A 26,972-nucleotide genomic window follows, 5' to 3' on the forward strand; every position below is an offset into this window, starting at 1 on the left:
ATACTTATTAGTTACTTCAATTCTTTGGAGATTAGTGGATGAAAAATAAACAAAATATAATATGATTTATAAATTTCACCAAAAGTTGAATGATGTTCTTTTTTTACCGCAGTATTGCAATCTTTTTCTCTGTGTTGATTAACTTGTCACTGCCGCGTTATTAAACACAAATTAAGGATTTAAATTTTAATTAGGAATTTTTCAAATTGTAAATTAAAACATTCTCTGCACCAAATTTCTCTCTCTCTCTCTCTCTCTCTCTCTAATATTTTTAGTAATTAAATTAACACAATGTTGATTTCAAGTAATTTTTAATTCTATCTCTCATGCAAATGTGAATTAAAAGTTAGTCTTTGTCATATAAAATTTGGTAATGATCATTTTATGCACAGCTAACATGGACTTTCAGTTTGAGGTAGAAAGCAGACCACTGGAACTTGTCTCTAGCAGGAATCGAACCTGAGAACACTTGATACAATTCTTACCGTTAGAAGGTATGGTTTCAGGGTGTCCCTGTGCAAAGACACATCTAGACGAAGTTATTCCTATAACCTTCTATTTTACCCCTGACCAATCATATACCGTTTCTTATTTACGATAAATTCATCATTACACATATGGTTTACCTTTCATCTCTCATGTTGTTATTCATGCCAGAGTAGTAATCACAGAGTTACAACGCCAGGGGTCACGGGTTCGAATTCCGTCCTGAGCATGGGTCCTCTTTCTTCATGAATTTCATCACATTATCACTTATTTAGCCAAATGTGGCAGAAGAGTAAAGCTAATTACAAATAATTATTCAAATCAATTCAATATCTCCCTGGCAACAGTCTTTCTGTCCCAAAGACTGACAAAGTACTTTTCGCTGGTGATTTGTCAGTCTGTAAATTCCCATTGCCACTGCGATTTTGTTTTGGAGCATGGAGTCCACTGCTTTGAAGTAGCTTACAAATTTTCCTCGCGATGACTGCTCACACCAAAGGCGAGAAAAATAGACATTGACTATGCATGAGCTCTAACAATCCTGAAGAGAGCAAGGGAGGACTTAAATAATTGAAAACGTATATATAAGGTTCAAAATACAACTTTATTTGTAGAAGCAGAAACTAGTGCACGTGCAATACTTGTTATTATGGCATTATTTATATAATACTAATTGTAAAACTTGCGGAACATAGAAGCCGTCGTCTCCATTTGTGTCAATAATCAATTTAACATGGTCTCTGACACCTAGAGAAAATATCAGCTACCAGAATATGTCTTGATCAGTTGTTCGCTCCTCCTGAAATCATTATCTCTACTGTCACAGAGTCACTCCAACGAAAAATCAACCTCACCGGCAGATGGATTCCAAAAGAACAATCTCCTATGTTCTTGCGAGTGCTCCCTCAATGTTGTGGAGATAAATCCTGGTTATCGTGGTTGATCTATCACCAACACAAGCCCTTTGTAAGGCGATAATGACATTGGTAAGCTGATATTTCAAGGTAAATACTCGCTGTGTACGATATCTTGCTACTTATTTCGAGAACGCAAACAAACGCTGGAAAATACTGAAAATTTAACTTGGCTTCTGAGTGTAATCACATGTGATTAACACTGCAGCCACAAAATTACATCTGATTAGAAAGTGCTACTTTCCACTGAAACACCCTGTATATCACGTTTCTAACAAGGTATGGTTTATGTCACGAATAGAAAGAACTTTGTGACGTATTTTGAACATTTGACATGTGATATTGTATAGACATTTCATATTTGACTCACAGTAAGTAGCACAATCCAATCTTCGTTGCATTTCATCACAAAAACAAAGCTTTAGGAGATCCACGTCTGGCCGGCCTATTGTACTGACGAAAGCGTATAGGAAAGGATCAAGACTTGTAATTTTCATACGAGAAACAGGGCAGATTTAGTTCTTTTATCACCACAAGTAGACAAGGGTTCTTTCCACACCTAGCAGTAAAGGAAGAAACTTCTACGGAACGGAAATGCGGCCCTTTACCAAAGACATTTCCAAGCATATTTAAGATTTTTTTGTACCAGATAATGCTTCAGAAAAATCTCATAATCTTAGCAAATTAGTTCCGCTATAAATCTCAGAGTAAGAAACGGCTTTCTTCTCTCTAATATCTGAAATAACACAGAATGTTACATTTGCCTCATATGACTTTCAAATTTTTATACTTCGAAAGAAGGGGAGAAACTAATAGGGGGAAACACATCTGAGTAGAGGAAATTTGCATTTATATGGAGTGTGAGAGCTATAAAGCTACCATTTTTCTTGGAGTCGCAGAAGATTTACAACTCACATGTGTTATACATGCGCCGTTTTTTAGAACTGTTCCTTGCCCTTACTGTGGTTTGTGGGTTTCTGCAAGCGAGCACCTACATTCTCCCTGCCTAACCTCACATGATCATTTATCTTCCAATCAACTTGCAAAATTAGTTGGTGAGTATAATCTTATCTTCATTTTTGCATCAATTTAGTCACGACATTAATTTTCTCTGGCAGTCTTTGATTCATTTTTCCGCCTGTCTTGTGCCTCACCTAATATTTCACTTTCACAGACATTTCATTGGTCTATTCATTGGTCTATCTTCCTCTCATATAGAGTCATGCCATATTCCTTTGCCGTAGGGTTATTTGAGTTGAACACGTCAGCCATTCTTCTATATAATATTGCAAAACATGTAGAAAATATCGTTGATATTATACTATAAAAGAGGGACTAAAATATACTATTACTACTACTTATTATTAGTAGTATTATGAGAATTATTATATTAATCCAGTTGTAATTCGAAAGCTAAAAGAAGATATATCGTATTTGCCAGCGTATAAGACGCACTTTTTGCCTTTTAAAAATAGGCCTGAATAACAGAGTGCGTCAGGTTACACCATCAGAATGAAGGAAGTTTGTGAATGAGTCAAAGCTACATGAGGTTCTGTGAAAACTAAGACAGTGGTTAAATCGCTTAAGAAGTGTGGCATTAGTAATACACTGGAACAGAGGAAATTTTGTTGCATGAGGACTCAGATTCTGATTTAGAAGCGGTTACAAGTGACTCCATTTAGCTCTTGTGAGGAATGTCTGAGTTTTGATGAATTTTTAAATATATTCTTTCCTACTTAAACTAAGTTATTTGTTGAAAGACTCACGTTTTACTTTGTTTGAAATACAGTAATTTATTTACATTATTCAGTGATATAGCTTTATCCTAAAATTATGAACAGAAACGAGAGTACGTATTATGGCCGATGCGTCCTATACGATGTCAAATACGGTATACAGTAAAATGTTATAAACCATGCAGATTTATCTGCAGAATGCAATATGTTAAGTTATTAATTTGCAGAGCACTTAAATTGCATTGAAATATTTGACTAGCATAATAATACAGTAGGGAGAAGTGTACGTTCTGAGCCACCCCCAAAATTTTAGTTTACTTTTATTGTGTATACCTATACAGTAATATACTCAAAATTGAACTTTGACTGTTACAAAAATGACACAATACAAGCGCAAAAAAAAAGTCAAAGCTCAAATTCCAATTTTCATAGTGCAAAATTGCTAATTTTCGAAAATCCCTCTATAACTTTTGCTAAAATTTTATTTTTCAATAATTAGACCGGAAGTGCTAAGTTAAAAGTAAGTGCTAAGTTACTTCCGGTCCACTTCCGGTCCACTTCCGGTCTACTTCCGGTCTACTTCCGTTTCACTTCCGGTCTACTTCCGGTCTACTTCCGGTCTACTTATAAATTATTACAAATTTTAGCAAAATACCCCAGCATCTATTCTGTTCAGATCTGAACAGAAGATTCTGTATTTGTATATCTCTATATCACCTTATGTGTACTAATTTTTATTTCTTATACTGTTAGGTTTGTTAAAATAATTATCTAAAATTTTATAGTTTTGAGAAGAATCCTAAACCTCAACATATTTTATGCAAATATATTAATAAAATAACCATATAAATATTTTCTAATTATGCCAATGAATGTGTTTGGGTTTAAGAAACAACATATTCAACAAATAGAGAAAATTCCAGTCAACATGGATATTATAAAAAATATTCTTAGTAAACTGAGAAGTTTGGTCATCATTCATCTAAATAGTATCTGGTACCAAATTGATGAAGACACAGGGAAACAATTACATGTATTCAATAATAATAAACCATCATATAAAATTCCTGTCAGTGGGAAAATGCAAATAAGTATCTCTCCATCCAATGCAGCACTTGTACACATAGGTCGGAATTTGTATAGAATTAAGCATAATGCAATTAGTCCCGACACAACATACGAAGTGCAAGCAGGTGAATTCCTGTATGCTGAAACAATTGGGGAGTATAATAAATTAATTCCTCTCTTCATCGAAATAAGAATAATCTATGAATCTATGAATTTATGAAATATATAAAATACCAAAAACAAAATAATAATAATAAATAAATAAAATAACAAATATATTATGGACATATTTGGGAACAGGAGAAGACAGGAAATACCGGATAATTCCAATGATATTGCTAGATTAGATGAACGTCTAAAAAAACTTAAATCAGATTTATTAATTTTACAAAATTCATTAAATGTGAATATACAAGCAGAAATCACAAATCTTCAAACTCAACTGATTGACCCCATAGTAAAAATTGATGGAGAACTCAAATCTCTACTGGAAAAATATACGAATTTAGCCTCAATAGACAATCTTCAAAACTTGGAGGAAAGTGTAGTCAAATTAAAAAATGAACTCGATAAATTTCGACAAATGCAGATAACCAATACCGAACAATTGAAACAGCAATTAAACGAGCAAGCGAATAGTATTCGCACCGAACTGCAAACTATTGTTCAGGGTATCAAAACTCAAGAGGAATTTGAACAAGTAAATGCGAGTATTACCAAATTACGAGAACAGGTTCAATCTTTCGAGATTCCTACACTGGAAAATATTAAAATAGAACTGCAGACAGATGAACTGCATTCAGCCATAACCGAAGTTCAAACCAAACTTCAAAAATTGGAAAATTTTATTCATAATTTGCCTTCATCTACTGAACTCAATGCCATTGCTCGTAGTGTAACAAACATTAAATTGCAGCTGGAAACTTTTGAGGATTTTGGTAAGATACAAGCAACCATAGCTCACATCGAAGATACTCTTAAAACTATGAAAAATGAATTAATTACTGTACAGGAAACTCTGGAATCAAAATTGCCAGGTATCACCGAAACTTTAGCCCTAGTACAACAACAAGTTGCTAAATTAGAAAATCTCAATACCGAATCTGAATTATCTCATTTCCACCATCTCATAGATGACATACAGAATAAGTTAGAAACACTGCAGCAATCTACGCCTACTCAAGATGACATAACCCAACTGCAAGAAATTTTGAAAACTGTTGCATCTGCAACCGAACTGGATGCTGTAAAATTAACTCTGACCACACTTCAGAATACTGTAGCAGGGTTGCCTACTTCACAGGAAATAAGAGCCATGAAGAGAGCGGTAAATCGAATACTCAAATCTGAAGATATTAAAAATATTCAGGGGGAAATTGCACAAATCAAAGAAACTGTTGCTAATCTTCCCACCAACCAAATAATCAATGAACTAAACTTATTATTTATGGACATCAGAAATCAAGTACACGATCTCGCTAGCCAGAATTCGAAATTGAAACTAGTAGAAAGTTTACAGCAGATTATCTCGAACATTAAGGTGCAAATTAGCACCATTGAAGCAGCACAAGAATCGAACTTATCGAATTTCGCCAATCAATTGCATGATTTGAAAGAACAATTCAAACAGGTATATGTGGATGTGAAAATTAAACCGGGTTACGATGAGTTGGTTCGTACTATCAGCGAACACCTGAAACCGGTATTAAGCAGATTAGACGATGCAGATTCTCGTCAGTTTTATTCTATGGAAATTGTTAGGTTACAAAGTATTCCAAACACTCGAGGGCACTGGACATATGTTAATGCAGGAAATGTTTACAAATTATACCCGTACGCACAGGCACACGATTTTTTTGTTGATGGCCAACTTAGATTTTTGAAGTTTAGATTTTTAAATAATATAAAACATGTCGAAGTTCCCAAATTTACTATAATAAGAAAAGATGGTATACACAAAGCAGTTCAAATACCTATAGCATACTGGGATGAATCTGGCAACAAATATAAAATACATGAGGATGAACAATTATCGCTTTTTCATATTGAAACTGGTGATAAATTAATTTTTGACATAAGACAATTATACCCTGAGGTTAATCCATTTTATGTAATATTTTCTCTTCGCACTAGATGTCTAGACAAGGTATAGTTAATGAATTACAAAGACCAGCCCGTCGTAATTACAAACGATTATCTGTGGTAACAAAAAGCATAGATGATCTGTGGGAGGGTGATCTGATAGAAATGTCTACGGGGGTTTTAAAAAATTTACATAAGATAAATCATGGTTACAAATATTTACTTACCGTGATAGATACATTTAGCAAATATGCATGGGCAATTCCTATAAAATCTAAAACAGCAACTTGTGTCGCTGAAGCTTTCAAATTTATTTTCGAGCAAGGTAGGATACCGAATTATTTGCACACAGATAGAGGAAAAGAATTTTACAATTCCACATTTACCAAATTAATGAATCAACATAATATTAAACATTATTCTACATACAGTGATCTTAAAGCAAGTATAGTAGAACGATTCAACAGAACATTAAAAAATCTCATGTGGAAACAATTTACTCTACAGGGTAACTATAAATGGGTAGAAATTTTACCTGACCTAGTACATAATTACAATAATTCCATGCATAGAACCATACATATGAAACCTGCCGAGGTAACTAAATCTGATGAACAACGATTGATTTCTACTGTTTACTGTCATAAGTATAAATACACAACAGAGAAACCCAGATTTAAAATAGGAGATAAGGTGCGAGTTAGTAAATTTAAGCATTTATTTGAGAAAAGTTACACAAAAAATTGGAGCACCGAATTGTTTACAGTGGTTCGAGTTTTACCAGGCAACAGGTATACTTATATATTAAAAGATAATTATAATAAAATACTGAAAGGAAGATTTTATGAAGAGGAACTAAGTAAAACAAAATATCCAGATACATATCTTATTGAAAAAATATTAAAGAAAAAGAAAAACAAATTGTATGTAAAATGGCTAGGATTGCCAGAAAAAAGTTGGATAGAGGCAAACCAGGTGATTCTATGATACCAACTTGGAACGTTGTGCAACGTTTGCCAGAGTTAGTAGAAACTAGTAAAAAAAATGGTGAGTTGTTACCAGACAATATTAGGTGTCTTATTGTAGGCCCATCCGGTTGTGGTAAAACTACACTGCTGGTAGATAATTTCTTGCTTGCGCCTAATTGGTTAGACTGGAAAAATAGGCACCTCTATGTATTCTCAAAAAGTTTAGAACAACCAAAATACCAGCAACTCATGAAATTGTATAAGGGACTGGGTATAGCCACATTTGGATCAGAAATTAAACCTCTCGACCACTGTTTAGAAAATTCTGTTGTGGTATTCGATGATGTGATTCTGGAAAATCAAAATTTAATTCGAAATTTCTTCACTCAAGGTCGACACAGAGGAATAGATTGTTTTTATTTGGCTCAAACATATTCTAAGATTCCCAAACAGTTACTGAGGGATAATTCAAATTTAATATGTTTGTTTCGTCAAGATCACACTAACCTTAAACATGTTCATGATGATTATGTGGGGGGAGATTTAAATTACGACCAATTTTCCAAATTTTGTTCATCCTGTTGGAACGATTATGATTTTGGATTTGTTACAATCGACATGACTAGAAAACCTAACAATGGAAAATATAGAAACAAAATCAACGATTTCATGAACGTTAAATCGATATAAAAAACGTTAAAACGTTATAAAAATAACCTCTAATCAAAAATATGACAAAACACAAAATAGAAGACAATTCTAAATTACGTGAGTACCTCACCAAACGATTCAAAGGTTGGAAATCAGAAAATCGAGGATTCTATGAACAACACAAACGTCAAGATCAACCAATTATAGATGCAATCAGTGGTCTTGGTAAAGAAATTAAAGGTGTCACAGAACAAAATAAAAATCTCATCAATGAATTGGTACCTCTTACTGCTAAAAATTATGCAGATTTTCCTCCTACACCATTATCTAGTATCCATACTCCCCTAACACTCCAACAGCCGCCTATTAAAACTATAGGTGAACCTGAGAAAATTGAGTTGGGTCCTCTGGCAAGAGATTACCTAAGTACTGGAAAATTTGAAAAAGATGAAGTGTTTGGATTGTATCCGACCATGGAACCAAATGAAGGTGTAGTATGGAAAATTAGGAAATCTAGAGTAACATTTCAAGGCGATGATGTGAAAATAAATTTGGGTGAAAAAAATAGTTGGTCGAGATACCCGGGAACTATAGGGTTGTGGGAACTGATTACCAAAAAAAAACCTAAAGATTACACAGATGAAGATTACCAGAGTTACTCCGAAATTTTGATATTGTCCGATGCTCTATACCAAAATCATGATGCCAGTCAGAATAGAGTTAAATCGAGCAGTGGCGACAAATACAAAAATCTAATTAAACCGATCTGGAACCAACTTAAAACCGGTAGTGGTATCAAACAATATAATACTTTACCTAAAGAGTTTGTCTGGGTGGATGATGTGAGAAAACTCATAGATAGATTGCTGGTTATAGCCGGAGAAGAAAATGCTGGGAACAATAATTTCTATAATGAAAAAATAGGAATTGTAAACATGATCAGTGATAAATTAGCCAATTTTATTGTAAATGATCCAAAAGGTATAGGATACTTAATTAAAATTATCAATACTCTACCTCCTAAATTCTGGAATGTATCAGAAGGTCGAGGTTTGGTTAATGATATTATAAATAAACTTCCATTCGAATTACATGTACCTGGTTACCAGTACTGTGGTCCGGGCACCAAACTTGATAAACGATTAGAAAGAGGAGATAGTGGAATTAATCAACTTGATGCCGCTTGTAAAGATCATGATATTGCATACAATACACACACAGACCTCGACAATCGTCATGCAGCCGATCAAAAATTGGAGCATGCAGCATTTGGAAGATTAACCAGTAGAGATGCTTCTTTGGGTGAGAAAATAGCAGCATTGGGTACAACAATTGCTATGAACACAAAACAAAAATTAGGGTGGGGTTTGTAGAAAATTAGTTAATTTTAGTTAGTAATTTAGTTTATTAATATATAAATAAATACCCTTAAAAATAATTTTAAAAAAATATGAAACCGAAAGGAGTAGTATATCAAATTCCATATCGGGATCTCAAAAATTTAAAAATTGTAAATTCAATTTTAACTAAAAAACAACAGGAGAAAAAAAAACAATGTATATACAAAGGAAATGGGATGAAGTTATTACTTAGTACACCACAATTAAAACGATTGCAAAATATAAGAAAAAAAGCACATAGTGGTGGATTCATATTTAGCATTCCTGCTATCCTAGCTGCTTTGGGTGCCGTGGGAAGTTTAGCTGGTGGCAGTGCTGCTATTGCAAAAACTGTACTTGATTAAAAAAAAATAAAGCCGAATTAGAGGAACAAAAACGCCATAATCTGGCTATGGAGAGTCCCCTACGAGGGGGTAGTGGTGTGAAATCCAGAGTACTCAGAAAATTTAAAAAAAAGAAAAGCCGCTCACGAACCAAGACATTGAATCTTTAGTTAAAATATTTAAAATTCAACATTTCAGAGGAGTTTTCATGTCGGATTCTCTCCCTAAAAATAGTCACTCTCGAGAATGTGGTGTGGTCAATTTGGATAAGTCCGAAAATATTGGTACCCACTGGATCTGTTATTATAAACAAAACAACAATGTTTTTATTTTTGATTCTTTTGGAGGGAGACCACATAGAGAATTAGTTAATTATTTAAAATATTGTAATATTTATTACAACGACCAGCGCATACAAGATTTTGATCAAATTATATGTGGTCATATTTGCATTACCATGCTCAGAATATTAAATAAAATACCACACATAAAATTACAAGATTTTCAAAAAGCAGTTTTATACATAAAATATGGGAATTTTTCATCTTTCTAGTGAAACTTCGATCTTGGAACTGCATCTCCACGATGATATTATATATCCAAAATCTATAGCTCTGAGAGCATTCTACAGCATGTATCTGATTCCGAATGTAACTTCATACAACAATACTATATTAGTAGGTACTGAGAAAATTATTATTCCTCCTGGACAATATAATTTATCTACTCTACAATCTGAACTTCCTAATACTGTACTACTCTCTCAAAATTCTGTAACACACAGAGTAGAGATTATATCCACCAATGAAACAGTAGATCTATCTAACATGGGTGAACTTCTAGGATTTGAGAACAATTCAAAATTAGAACCTGATACTAGACACATAGGTAAATTTATACCGAAATTCCTAGCTATCGAGACGTTGAATGTTCACTGTAATATTGCTAAAGGAATGATTATCAAAGCCGAAAAAAATTCGATTGGCAGTCACAAGGAAACAGGTATTTTTGCTACATTTAAACCGAATTCTGAATTTATGGAACCTATTTTCTATTCCCCAATCTCACCAATCTATTTTCCTGTTTACTATGATAAAGTTAATTACATAGAGATAAGAATTACAAATGAGAAAAACGAGATAATCGATTTTGCCGGTGCTAATACCACTGCAATAATAGAAATTAATATTTAAAATTATATAAATAAATACCCAAAATGGAAAATATCGAAAGTTATGAGTTACAGTCATTCCCTCCAAACAGAAGGACATTTGCTAACCTCAATGAACCGAATAAGGACATTCAATTTGACATAACTATAGGCGATGGTTTTATTCATCCTCATAGATCCGATCTGTATATAAAATTTGACATCGTCAAGAAAAGTAATGGTGAAGAATATCCCTTCCCTGGGGCTAAAATAAAACTTATAGATAATTTTGTTCCATTCTTGTTCTCTCAAATTGAAGTCAGGAAACATGGTACAGTGATTGACAGGATTGATTGTCCTGGAATTACATCCACTACTGTGGCAACATTAAAATTATCAAAATCAGAAAGTGTATATTATAAAATAGGTGGATTCGAAGCTGGAACAAAAATTATGACAAAAAATCACACAGTACTGTTCCCCATGAGATTATTATTTGGTTTTTTCTCCGATTATAAAGAAATTATGTGGAAAGGTGGTTTAAGCATCATATTTCGCAGATCACCCAATGATTATAATTCTATAATGAGATATAAAACTTTAAATGCAGATGGAACAGCCAACGACGCTAGTTTACCCGAAGTTGCAAAATGTATGATCCAGTCTATGGAGTTACGCATGCCTATAGTTGAATATGAATCGAATTATGCTCTGAAGTACAAATCCAACATTTTGAAAAATCCTCAAATTCCAATACAATTTTATACATATCAATGCATACAGAAACCTGTAGAGGGTAAATTTTTCGAGTACGACATTACTAATCAGTTCCAATCTCTACAATATGACATGCCAGAATTTGTAGCCGTATTGTTTCAGACAGGGAGAGATGACAATCAGGAAAAAGATAGCAGCAAATTTAATAACTGTAAAATTAAAAATATATATCTTAAGAATGGTAGGAATGAGGTATTCCCACGTGAAAATTACAATTTAAATATTACAGAACAAGATTATAACCCAGACGAGTTCATAGTTCACAGACCTATGTTTTTAATAAATGCATCAAAAAGAAAATTGGTGGTTATCAATGATCGAACTAATATTAAGTTAATATGTGAATTTCATGAACCATTACCTGAAAATACCATATGTAGTGCAATTTTAATTGTGGAGAAATCATACATATATGATGTAAAAAATGAAAGAGTGATAGAACAATTTTAACAGAATAGAATAAAATAGAACAAAATATAATAGAACAGTGTTAGGTTGCTGTATTATTTAAAGAAAAAAAATATTAATTATATAAAATAAATTATGTAATATTTGCATTAATTTTTGAATTTATAGAATAATTTTAATAAAAATATAATAGAATAAAATAATTTTAAATTGTTGTAATATTTATGTTAATTTTTGAATTTATAACATTTAAAACAAATTTTTAATGTATTATAGTGTCCATATTCTCTAGTATGGATATTGCAATTTAATACTTGCAATTTATTATCATTCCCATCAAGAGCTATTTTATTTTCTATTGTAGTATAAACACCATCTAATTTACTAGTAAGATGGTAGGCAGGCATGTATATTTTTTTATTTTTATTTTTTAAACATTGTTTGAAATCATCTATTGCAAGTTTTCTTGTACATGCCTGTTTTACACCGTTAGCTTTTTTAATTTCTTTTTCTTCCCCATCCATTTTCATGCAATACATTTTCGATCTGAGTCCGGCAAATTCTGATATTATGGACCCTGCTGCCTCATCTTTCATTTTCCCAGGGATCATCTGGTTTTCAATATTGTATAATGGATGATTTTCTGGATAATTGCTAAAATCAAAATATTTATTTAGAGAGAACAAGTCATTGTATAAATTATTTGTTTCTATCTCATATACAAAACTATCAGTATCCATATAAGCTACTTTAATTCTATTTTTGTATTTAGGTTTCATAACATCATAATGAAATTTATACATTTCGAATTTTGATAATTCTAAAACTGTAACACCGACAGCTATCGGTGCATCACACATTATATTAGTGTTGGATCTTTCAATAAGAATTAGATTATTAGTAATTTTTGTAAAACTTTTATATGTGGGGTCGGCAATAAGTTTCAGAAGTTTTTTTCGGTCTGACACCAAATTACACCTCACTCGATTTATTTTGTTCTCTAAACATTTTCCATATATGGAATTACTCATTAATTTATAAAGATTTTTTCAACTTTAGTTTTTCAATAAATATTCGAGATGCATTTTTACCTCTATAAATAAATAATTGTTGTGGATTATTTTCTTCATAAGTTTTTACTAATTTTAGTACAAAACCACAAGATTCATGGTTAGCTATATTTGTTGTATATGATTCATTTGGATCGGGAAGACATGTTTGCATCGGTATCTGTATTGTTTCAAAATCAGCATAGATTACAAATGGATGTTGTACCAGCGATTCATAATTAGAAAATTTTATACTTTTGGATGGAAATTTGTAAGTTGCATGAGGATAATAATAACATTTTTCAATATGTTCCTCTAATTGCTGTTCACATGATTTGTCACCTCTTCCATAAAATTTTGACAAGCATCTATCACATATAGCAATTTTAAGATGATGTAATGTTATTTGATTATGCACCAATTTTGTTAGATTTTGTATGAGACAATAGTGTTTCTTATTTCTCTCTGTAACATATAATAATCTTATGATATGTGCACCAGCAGATGGTGGATGGTGTCTGAGTGGATAAATATTATTATTTACATCATAACCATAAACATGAACATTTATTAATTTTTTGTTGTATTGTTGATATTGCTTTTCAAATTTCTCAATATCTGAGATTTGTACTGGATATTTTATTCCTGACATGGATTTTTTAAATTCTGTTTCAAATTTTTCATAATGGGAGACACGATATTTGTGATCAGTATGATTTTTAACTGGATGAAAATATGCTATGATGCACCAGAGGAAACATTTATTATCATTATTTTGAATATTTAATACAGATTTTTTGTTTTCAATATCTTTAGGTAATTTAATATAACCAGATCCTCCAAGAGGGGCATTTTTTGCTATTTTCAATTCTAGTTCATGGTTTGTATCACAAAGAGACCAACCTGAATCTTGTTTTTCGAACTGTTGTTGTTGTAACTTAAGTACTTCACAAATTCTATCATAAATATCATCTAAATTATTAGTATCATTATAGTATAATTTTAACACACGAGTCTGATGATAAAATTTTTCTATTTTATTACCAGGATTTATATAATTTGATGATAAAATACAATATAATTTGAGAGAATATTGTTTAAGTTTATCACAAATTAAATTTTTAAATTTAGGTTTAAGTTTAGCAAGAAAATTTGGAATATCTAATTCTTCATTATCTACATGTGTTGTATTATATACAACATGATATAAAATATCTTGGTTTGGATTTTTAATTTGATTATTCATTTTGTTATAATTGGGTTTTATATCTATATTTTATAATTGGGTTTTATATCTATAATTTTATAATATGGGTTTTATATATACAAAATATTTTTTTTAGGATTCTTGTCAAAACAATAAAATTTCAGGTAAATTAATTATTTAATAAATCTCTTCTCTCAACTTCTAATTCTCAAATAATAATTGAAAATAGCAAAATATTTGTATTTATAATCTCAATTTATTAATCAGTAAACTTTTGGTTTATATCTATATTTTTATAATTTGGGTTTTATATATACAAAATATTTTTTTTAGGATTCTTCTTAAAACAATAAAATTTTAGGTAAATTAATTATTTAATAAATCTCTTCTCTCAACTTCTAATTCTCTAATAATAATTGAAAAAAGCAAAATATTTGTATTTATAATCAGTAAACTCTCCATTTTATATTTAATCGGAAAAAATTTTGATTTATATCTATATTTTTATAATTTAGGTTTTATATATACAAAAAATTTTTTTTTAAGATTCTTCTCAAAACAATAAAATTTTAGGTAATTAATTATTTTATAAATAATTTTTAATTTTTATTATTTTTTTTAATTTTTAATTTTTAATTTTTTTATTTTTTTTTCAATTTTTAATTTTTTTTTTCGATTTCGAGGTAGCCTGGACCGGAAGTAGACCGGAAGTAGACCTAAGGTCAAGGTCAAGGCCAAGGTCAAGGTCAAGGCCAAGGTCAAGGTCAAGGCCAAGGTCAAGGTCAAGGTCCGGAAGTAGTTCAGATCTGAACCGGTATTTTGTTAAAATTTGTAATAATTTATAAGTAGACCGGAAGTGGACCGGAAGTGGACCGGAAGTAGACCGGAAGTAGACCGGAAGTAGACCGGAAGTAGACCGGAAGTAGACCGGAAGTGAACCGGAAGTAAACCGGAAGTAGACCGGAAGTGGACCGGAAGTAGACCGGAAGTAGACCGGAAGTGGACCGGAAGTGGACCGGAAGTAACTTAGCACTTACTTTTAACTTAGCACTTCCGGTCTAATTATTGAAAAATAAAATTTTAGCAAAAGTTATAGAGGGATTTTCGAAAATTAGCAATTTTGCACTATGAAAATTGGAATTTGAGCTTTGACTTTTTTATTGCGCTTGTATTGTGTCATTTTTGTAACAGTCAAAGTTCAATTTTGAGTATATTACTGTATAGGTATACACAATAAAAGTAAACTAAAATTTTGGGGGTGGCTCAGAACGTACACTTCTCCCTACTTAATACGTGTTAGCATGCAAAAGAATATATAATAAAATAAAGATAAAAAATTAATTATACTATATCTTGTAGGCCAACTGTGCATTATTACATTTTGTTGTATTTCCTTTCAGTACTTTTGGTTGTCTGTAGTTTTCTTATTTCAAGACACTTAAAATCACATCCGGCTAATCTCTTTGATGCATATTTACTATGAATTTTACCGCCTGCTAACTCACTTCACAATGTAGATCGGCTTCACATTTGATACTTACTTTCTTGAAAATAATAATACACTTCCATTATAGAGTTGTCGACATAATTTTGAATAATCCTGTACTTTTCCACCACAGCATGAATGCTACTATCTTGACAGAAGGAACTCTCATTTCGCGATTCTGGTCATCTAAATTCTTTCATGCTCTCCAATCGCCTTGTTTGTAAGTGAACTATTTGGAATATCGAAATTCCCGATACTTCTTTCTTACTCTTATAGCTTATAGCGGAAAATCACGCCTTACAGATTAACAAATCTGATTAAAATAATTATAGATTAAATTATTCCAATTAAGACACGTATTCAGTATAATTCTATACTTAGTATAATTAAAACTAAGGCAATGTGCAAGTGGATGATGTTTAATGTTGCATTTGGCCACGACAAATCGTCTGGGAAACAGCATTGGTATATGTTCTTATGGACATTAACGGAAAAAAGGCACTTTTGATCTAGTGGACCGATTGAGCAGAAATTCAAGACCATGGTAAAACACATTCTAAAAGTCAAGATTCCGAAGTTTAATAAAAATCGAGTGAAGGATGAGGGCGTAATTGAGGATCAAAAATCACGGAAGATAACAAAAGGACGCTGGAGAAGATAGCATTCCCGCTGAGCTGTCCCACTTTCAATGCTGATGGACAATGAACGGGTCAATCACCTAATCTCGTCAAGGGTGCGTTTCATCAATACAGGGGTAGATGGCGGATAACAAGTTTTTCTGGAGAGAAAGTAGAAAATGACTTAAGCATAGAGGCTAGACATGGAAGTCTTCGCGCGAAGCTGAAAGAAAAGACAGTACTAGTGGAATATTCGTTCGGATCGCATCCGTGCTAGTTGATTTCGCAAAAGAGTCTTTGTTAGTTTTCGAAACGTTGAACAGCCACATCATGGGCGAGTAGAACACTACAGAGCCGCAAGGGGCTTTTCCCCCTTCCGATCGCGCCTACGTCTGCGACAAAATTCCATCTGTCGTCGCGAGAATTTGATTACCGCCGTGATAAATTATAGCCCGATAATTGCATAACATCTTAGAAACGCCGCCCGAACTATTTAAAGCCAACCGCCGCATTCGTAACCCTGTGAACTCTGATTTCAATGTGTGAGAGATCGTAAACTGTTGAGATGCTGAACCATTGTTGAGATGCTGAACCATTGTTGAAGTGCCAATCCATTGTTGAAGTGCCAATCCATTGTTGAGATGCTGAAACATTGTTGAAGTGCCGATCCATTGTTGAGATGCTGAACCATTGTTGAAGTGCCGATCCATTGTTGAGATGCTGATCCATTGTTGAGGTGCCAATCCATTGTTGTGCGAACAGAAGATCCTGGCTTCAATGAAGATTACTCCAGAGAAAGGAAGAAGGAAAGGAATACGGGTTGACAACCGTACGTTAAGTTCTGGAAGTGAAAGTGATTCCGTTAATCGAGTGTCAATCTGAGATGACATCCCAGGTAGCAATGACCCAAGTCCAGCCGTAAGGTAAGAAAAGTATTTGTATGAACGTCGGAGATCGATCCAGAATATCAGCGCGTGATTCTAAATATTGGATTACACAATATTCCACAGCCAAATTGACATAAACATTCTCTACTTCGCATACTAACATTTCGCTGTAATTATTCATTTGTGAACTGAGAAAGTAATATTATAATTGATCCAAACCCTAAATAAGTAATAATCATTTGAGTATAATTATCAGTCCTAAAATTACATTGCTTTGAGTAAGAAAAGTTGCTGACCACCGTATTTAACTGAATGCTAGAAAATGATATTATTCCAAGAAAAATGGAAGTATTTGTAGTAGGGTTAGTATTGTGTTATCTGCCGATGAATGTGTGAGTGAGTGTGTGGTTTGTGCGTAAGAGGGCAGCCTGTATAATGTGAATTGATTTATTTAATTATATAGATTTCACACCTATTTTGTTGTGTTACGTAATTTACAGGATAGAATAATGCAACTGTATAAACAAAGTTACCTCGCTTTAAAGGTCCAACTGCATAAACACGATCCCTGAGACAAAATTTATTATGATATTATTATATTCCTTATGGCTTGAGTGCAGTTATACTTTACATTATTGAATTAATTAATTAGTGCACATTTTACTTTAATTGATTACCACTGAACCCGTTGCTTTACAAGCTCACGTTGGTAATCTCTAGCCATTTTCACGTTTTCGTCACCTAAACCCAACAATACACTATCAGAAATCCGTACAAATTAACAAGTTAAAAAAATAAATAGGGAACGAGCGAACACCAACAAGTGTATCAAAATCTCCCCAGAGTATCATAGTAACCTCAGTAGAGAAATGTGACATCTGTGATCGGATGCGTGGCAAGCAAAGTAATTGAAAGATGGCGGCACTGCAGTGGCGTAAGTTACAATGGCGTCTATGCTTAGAAAATATCCGCTGTTCAAGGTGATTGTAACTTTTGTTGTGCTTTTGTAAAAGATCCTTCATGACGGAACACCGTCAAGGCACGGGAGAAAAAGTTTCTGTTAAGCTTACTGAGGAAGATATCAACGATTAATACGACAATGTGGCTCGAACAACGACAATCGTTTGGATGTATGGTATGACAAGGTACCAATGTGCATATAAAAGTTAGACGGCGAACTCTAACATCGTGCATCAATTTAGTATCTGTGAAAGCTATTGCTCACTTTTTATACTTGTTCTATAACATTTCTATGTATGTGTTTTTGGTTCTTTAATAAATTATGAATAAACAAAAAGTTTTTATTATCTTCTCCAGCTTCAAGAGAATTTCCAATTTATTCATGAGAACTAAAACGTCATAATAGTAATCATCTTTATGTCATAAAACCTATTTGATTTCTATATATGTTTTCTGTAGAAAAACATTAAGTGGAATGCAATACATGTTCGTGACTTGTACCACCAATAAAAATTTATTATTTCAAGTTCTGAAGACATGCAAAGGAATACACCATCCTTTCTGTACAACGCTAATTTTCAATGTAACATTGACACATATTATAGCCTACCTATCTGAGCAACATTTTAATATCCTCATCACTGAAAGAATCACTAGAGTATCCATGCGGATATCCTATGGCACAGTAAAAATTACACACAAAATCATCCTGGCAGAAACGCTTGTCAGGTCTAATCCAATTCGCAGTTTATCCTTTCACGTCTATTCCTTCCATGTTAATCCTCTCTCGCTTAATCCATTTTGGGATAATTCCAACAACTGCTGCCCTCTCTTGTCTGCAAACTGAACAAAGAACGATGGAACGTTAATAACGCAATGCCACTCCACTTTTGATGGCTAAGATTAGTTTCGGTCGCATTTTTTTAATTGGTTGAACTCTAGCTTTGATTGTTAACACCAAATGAGGTTACACATTCTCTCTGTTTCAATTAATAAAATATTGTTTCATGTAAATATTCACATTGTGCTACGTTCCGCTTGCATTTATGCTGTTTGCGAGCATTAGTGTAATGCAAACAAAACCCCCAGAACTCGAAAATTTGCATACAATGTGAGTGGTACGGGCCAGTTCTCTAGTGAATTATTTAATTTTTCATGTCTCTATTTTTGAACGATATATTGTTCATGTTGTGTGTTCCAGTGCTACAATGAATTCCACTGCATTGATAGAGATATGTGCTGTAGTGCATTATCATATCAGATAATTTTTGATTCTGGGCTGTATAATTTGTGAGTGGCATTTACTATTTTTGTACATGATGTATTATTGCGAAATACAGTGCTAAATTTACAATTTTGGTGTTGGCAAAGGTTTCTTCTATATTTTCAACACTGCTACTTAGTATGTGTTATCAGTCGATGTATTCCGCGAATATATATACGAGGTGTGACATTGAAATTCGAGAAATGGCCGCAGCGTGTCGCTGGAGTATTGAGTCACGCAGACGCATACACCCAAGCACGTCTGGACACGTTTAAACATACTTCAACTTGAGTCACAAACTAAACCAGTCTTTCATTCCTGAGCAGCTGAAGAAGTAGTACGTATCTGTCCGTGGTGTATTGTTGGCGGAAAAAGAATCCTTAAAGATGATGCCTCGAAACTTGGCAATGACCAGAAACAACGTTAACTTCAAATTTAATCTCATTTTTTACATAATGCAGAGATGTTTGAAATGGTCATTACCGGTGATGAGACTCAGTGTTTTCAATAGGATCCGGAAACATTACGCCGAAGCATGCACCTCGGCCGAAATAGGCACCACGATTGTGTGTTTTATCACAAGTGGATATTTCACCATGAATTCCTTGCACAAGAACAAACGGCACAGCAACTGAGTTATTTGTGCTGACGAGGTTTAGGCAATCTGTTAGGAGTAAAAACCTCAGAACTCTGGTCTTAGAAGTGACGTTTTCACCACGAGAATGCCCCTGCGCACGATGGGATGGCTAAGATATCCATCATAAAAATCGACAATCATCGTCATCAATTTCACTAAGTCTCTTGCAGTTTTGGGAATTTTTTGTCTCTTTAAAAAATTATAAAAGACTCTACAAAAGCAAAGATTTTCTGACATTACAGACATCCAAAGCAATGTGACAACGTTACTGCAAGGTATTAGGGAAAACAATTTTCAAGATTTCTCCAGCAGTGTCATCATCATCTGATGAAGTGGATAGTTTCATAAGAAGACTATTAAATATTTTGACAGTGATAACTGGGTTGATATACTCACCACTACATATATTGGTGTAAATGTGTGAGATTAAAATTGGTCAATGAGTTTTAAGATGGCGGAGAAAAAATATATCTGCCCTAAATTTCGAGAATTCCAGAGACATCTGACATTTTGAAATCTCTGTCTAGTCTACATTTTCCCAGATTAAGAACATGTCTTGCATCAATAAATTTTAGGTTATTACTTAAGCGTTTCTTTGGTAGTGGTAGTCTTTGGCTTGTAACGTCGATGATTTGCGTAAACAATTTGTTCAAAATTTAACTAACTTTTGATCATCAACGCAGCTACATTTTCTCGCAAAATTCCCTCCCGGTAACTTTGCCTCTCTATCGCGCATTTATTTATTTATTTTTATTATTATTTATTCGTTTCTCTAGGCTCTAAATAGAGGGCATGAGCTATCGTCTCGAAACGTCGTTTAGCTGATTTAATCTTCCCGGCTCTATGCCTCGAACAACTAGTTCCTTGGCAGCAACGATATACTCCACTTCCTTCGACGAAATCGACATCCTGATCATTGCTGCACTAGACTTCTTTACTCAATCGGCAATCAAGCCTCGCATACTCCACGTTATACGAGAGTGACCATCATTTCTTCATTTTCGGACTGAGATGCTCATCTAATTATTTGGTCTTTACATGATGGATTTGGAAAATCCGCAGAAGTTCCTACAGATTGATTGAACCGTCCCGTTTGACCATTGAGCAACTTTCCACCTTTCGTCGTTGACTAAAACTCCTGTCCACTCTTACGGCGGGCGTTATACGTTCTGGCAAGGAAAGTGGGGAGCGGTGAAGCGACCAATCCAGCACGATAAGCAACTCAGCTTCCTGTAGAACGAGGTGCGCGTAGTTCTTCTTCCCGCCACGTCAATTCTCTTGGTGACACCGCTATTGTCTGGTTGGTCTGCGGCGTATTCCTTGCTTTCTACTTCCCTTGCCAGCATGTAGAGCGCCCACCGTAAGAGTAGACAAGAGCTATAGCTGTTTTGCTGGGATCAAAATATATGTCTGAAGTAAGATATGGAGTGCAGTGAAAAATAACTTAAAGTACATTCAATATATGTGTTGTCGAAACTTTTATTTCGTGCAAGGAAACTATCAGATAATTTTAAACTGTCTGAACTGCGTCCCTCAAATTACCAGGTCGTCGTAATTACGTCATCTGTGCAATTGCTATTTTTACATGATTAAACGGCGTATAAAATAAATATTTTTCTTCTGGTCGTGCGTATAGACCTACGAGAATACTAGTGAGTGTACAAATTTATTGTTGTGGTAACTTCGATGAACGCTATAAGATTAAACTTCGTCACAATACAAGATTTTAGAATAAAGCTACAGCGAATTAACACTCTAAAAATCTATTCTACCGAAATTGCGACTTCCCACATCATATCCGTTTTGTATAGTAAACAGTTTGTGCGGATGGTTATTGTGATTAAAGAAGTGGAATTGAACGTACGGCGATCTTTTGCACAACTGTACGCAACGTTGCCAAAATTAATAGAAGTAAAACTAACTTGCTCGAGCATCTAAATTAAGGCAGATTTCGGGTTTTTAATAACTCATCTTATCATTTTTAATATCAAAGTCTATTGTGCTATGAGCTGTATTTGTACTTGAATTGAATATTTAATTTATAATGCGCTGAAATGCGCTCATCTTTTATGATTGCTAAAATTAATTGATTATATGAGAGCAATACGTGTATTTTTACTCTCAAAACAAACTGATGTAAATATTCTAGACATGTATTTATGTATAATCATGGACGTCTGCAGGATATTTTTCAGGGAGGGACAAGAAAGGTATTTTTTTTCTATAGGTGACAAATAAGGCATATTTTCCCCCATAATAGTAATGCGCCCTCAAGAAAAACTGCTTCAGTCTGGAAATATCATGTTCCTTCAACGCCTTTATAATAACATAAATTACTGTGACTGAAATTAAATTATGTGTGACATATATACTTTTTAGGTGGACAATCATTTTCCAGGGTTAGGGCATGCCCTCTTTGCCTCCCTTCCGGACGTCCATGTGTATAATCAATGTTACCTTTTCTAACTTGTGAAATTCAATTCATGAATTTACGTATTTGTGATCTGCCAACGCAAACTAAAGTAAATGTTTGGTTATTGATTGATTGGGTGTTTTAAGTCCACTTTATGCACAGTAAGGCTAATCGGGATGGACTTAGAGTTTAAAGTTGGATCCGAACCACTTGTGCCTCCACCGGGTATCGAACCCGGAACCCCTTGTTTACAATACGACGACGCTACCACTGCGCCATCGGGGAAGCCTAAAAATTTTCGGTTATACGTATATTACAAAACGAATACTATTATATATCAACTCTTACCTAACTTGTATTGTCGTGGTTATTAAGGTGTAAGTTAAGAAATTTTGAAACTACTTTGCTATTTGGGAACTCATTTCGTTACGTCATTTATTGATAAACCTCAGTCAAGTACATTTTGTAATCGGGTATGTTGCGTCGCGAGATTTCCCTGGATTTTTCGTCGGATTCACGCTCATTTTTTTCGACGAACAAGACACCTATTAGAAGCTATAATGGGCTTTTGGGAACATTGGATGGCAAAACTGGAGTGCTAAATAACCAATATTTTGATCAAAACAATTGCCACAAAATTAGATCTCTTGACCTTAAATTTCTACAGTAACAATTGACCGCTTGATCGCTGTCACTCCAGGTATGGCCAATATTTTAATAAAGGTTAAAGGCACACTTTATATTCGCGTTCTACATTCCTACACACCATATCATGTCAAAACTTTGTCGTAAAATGATGAGTAGTCAATTGTTTCACAATGAAATACGTATCAGTACCTGCTCAGAAAAAAAGCAATTTGCGAATCGTATTTCACAATGAACTGGCTAAATTCACAGCTCCTCTTGAGAATTCCAAGGTAATGGAATTTTGATTGACTTGTCAAGTATAAATTCCCCAGAGATTTATTCATGGGTATTGTAGTTTCCTTGTTCCCTTGGCGAAAGGATTTGCCGAATGATTGGAACACAGCTTCCACTTTCAGCTGTGAGGTGCGTTTCATTTCATCTCTTCATCATATTCACTGTTAATTCTGTTACAGAATTTTTAATTTGTATCCATTGTAACATATTGTACTATTTAGACCACTAAAAAATTTAATTATATTACACTGATCGACAGTGAGATTGTTAAATGTATAATGTTTTTGTATTCCTTTGTTTCCTGATGTGGTTCTGAATATATTACATGAGTCAAATTAAAATCTAAAACTTTCGATAAAATGTGTACGGCAGACTGTATACAGCTCAAATTTACATGAGGTATGAACTGTTTTTTACAAAACTACCTCAAGCCTGCAACACTAATCAAGTGAACTTGAAAAACCAATTTCGTTATTTTAAAGACGAAGCTTCATATACACACTTGCACCAGTGAAGAAGAGCGGTTTCTTGCCCTTTGTCAGCCTAAAACTTACAGAAATTTCTCGGCAAATGAATACTCAATATCTTTGTGCATGCTTACCATACCAGCAAGTTTATTAATGGAGGATATAGTTCGACAATGGCCTCTGTTCGCAGGCGGATGGGTGGAAATGTCTTCGCAGTGGCTCATAATTGACTGCATGTGGACTACAAAGACTTATTCATCTTAAGGTACACAGGCACTAACTCAAATTTTAAATTATATGTAGATCGGCAATAGGTCTGTGCTAAAATGCAACTAATTTGTGAAACCCTCCATAAAGAAAACTACTACATAGATAAAAAAACAAAAACAAATAAGGTTTTCATTAACTCTACCTTGTAAAATTAGATACTCTGAACAAGATTCCATTTCTTTGTAATATTTAAGATTAATTCATAAAATAGTCCAGTCTCAATTATTTCCTCGTCACAGTTTATTTGTCGGGTAACTCTCTCTTTCTATTTGTGATATCTGGATCTTATTAGGTTGATGCTTTTAAAATATCCTATTGCACATGTGGTGAAAACACTCAATCCGGACCATAAGCATTGAACCACCAAATCACATGTGCTATGTCTGAATCTCACTACATGTCTACAGGACAGATTGTCCTACTCAGTTTATCAGTAGAGCAAGTATAACGCTGTTGAACAGGCTACATCAAAGTGAAACATAAACAATTCACAACTTTGAGTGTATTTCCTGTATGGGTATATATTGAGACTTTCTTGTTGGCTTGAGGCGAATAATATTAACATCTCATTTGTAGCAGATATGACTAGTGAATGCCAGGTGATATGCAATATTTCGTTCTGCTTATACAACACTCGAAATGAGCTCCTTGGTCACCGACCTAACAACATTTTTAGATGAGCTCGTGAAGTTACAGTCGAAGTGATATTGGCCTACCAATGAAGATATATTGATTTTCATCTATTATTCAATACTAAATATCACCTATGATATGTACTTGGAAACAAAATGTCCACTCGACGAAAGGATATTATTTTGAAGAGTATAAACTGTGTACAACGTATTTTTAAAAGGTATTCACGTCGTTTCAATGTGAGCGATACTACTTTTCTCTAGAAAAAATAAATTAAAAAACGTGATATTTTATTGTACTTTCATCGTTCCATTAACTTTTAATATTGTTCTAAATCCAATTCATTTACTCTCGTAATCCTCTCTCCTTAAATGTTCCATTTTCGTCATGCATGAACTTTTGCAAACATATTGCAGCAAGAAACACCAATATGTAAAATGCATTTTGTGTGTTCATAAATAAGAAAAAGAAATTCTCATAAACATGCCCATTATAAATGAGTCACACCACAGAAATAATTACGTGGACTAGTATTTTTATTTCTTTTTTCTGAAATCGCGCTCTTTGTATCTTTTTGATTTTTGGTTTACCTGCAGGAAAATGCATTGTAAATTTTCTTCCCCGTTTTGAGCTCCGATGCAAGAGAAATAAATTAATATGTTGAAACCGTGATGAGAACATTACTGGAGTGGCGAGAATTGAAATCGAGTGTTATTGGATTTTTACGATGTGGCTGCCCTCCATTTAACAAATCGTTGGAAGGAGACGAGAGAGCGACTATGAAAGCGCATATGGAACCAAAAGAGGAGAAAGAAAAGTTGGATGATTAAAACTAGAGAAAAATGGCTGTTCCGCTGGTGCGGACCGCAAATTGGAGTACAAGTGGACATGGGTCAGGTACAGCATTTTGGCAATGCTTTCCAATTACACGAATTAGGAGATAAAGCTTTTACTACTTGCATCGCAGTAGAAAATTATGTAAATTTAGATACTGCGCAAAAACAGTGAAAACCTTTTAAACGCTGTGCCTTTCTGCTCTGTGTTTGCCGTTTAGTTTAATTAAAAAACTATCTGCTTTTTTTTTCAAAAATATATATTTCAGACTTATTTTAAAGAGAACGTATTCAGATATGACTATCGTTGCTATGTGGTAATGACTTAAACAAATTGTAATGAAATTGAAAAAGGGCATGAGTGAACGGAAATACAAATCATGTATCATACATATTAAAATTAAATAATGTTATAATGTACTTTTAAATATTATACGCACAGAGAGTGCACAAATCAAGTATACAATTTCGGATTGCAATGAAAAAACAACAAGAAATTATATTCTAAAAGCTTACCAACTGTGGATGTTTTATGTAACATGGTCAGTGGATCTGTCCGGATGCCAGGTGTTATCTATGTGTTGAATGGCTTGAATAATACGTGCTCGAAGGTCCACTTTTGGCGCCACCCTTGTCTTGCACAGGATGTTTTTTTTCTGAAGCTCCAACGAAAGAAATCTCATTGAGTAATTTCAGGAGGGGTGGCCATTCAATCGGACCGTTGCGTTCAATCCGACATGGAGGAAAATGTTGGTTTAAACTAGCTCTAACCTGCCAACACCAGTGAGGAGGTGCACAATCCTGCTGGTAAATGTTTGGGACATTCTTTATTCTCTATTCTTGGAATAACAAATTGTTTGATTTTCGATGCACTTGAGTTAGATATTTTGTTTCTGAAAACCACAAGACAAACGCTGATTTTTTTCTGCGAAGAAACCATTTCAAACAATTTCTATCAACAATGCAACTAGCACCGCTACAAGCCACAGATTTGACATAGTGCAATGTTGCCACCCTACAAAGAAACTTCCATAGTTTTCCATGACAGACAATGTCCTATGCGTTGCCATTTCAAGTGCTTGATGTTTTGAGTCTCTCCTCTCAAAACTAGAGACCTCGGAACTAGAGATTGTGCACGACAAACGAAGTGTTAAGGTGTCCACACATTCATCCACCATATATATTTTCTGATCTTGCAGTGTAGCAAGAAGTAAGAGAAAAATGAAAGTCATATTCTCTCGCTTTACTGAATTTGTTTTTGCCTAACAATCAATATATTTTTAATGTGGTTTTGGAAACATGTGTATTGTTATTTTGAACGTGTGCTTTCATTAAAAGGCATTTTAGGGCTAAAATGAGATCCTA

General features: G+C 33.7%; 1 protein-coding gene across 1 annotated transcript in view; it reads left to right on the plus strand.

Moving 5' to 3' along the window:
* LOC145980182 (dipeptidase 1-like) overlaps positions 1-26,972 on the plus strand; it is a 319,741-nt gene that overhangs the window by 84,530 nt on the left and 208,239 nt on the right. The gene's annotated exons all lie outside the window — the stretch shown is intronic.

This window comes from Lepisma saccharinum, chromosome 27, assembly GCF_977018435.1.
Source record: "Lepisma saccharinum chromosome 27, izLepSacc3.1, whole genome shotgun sequence".
NCBI lineage: Eukaryota > Metazoa > Arthropoda > Insecta > Zygentoma > Lepismatidae > Lepisma > Lepisma saccharinum.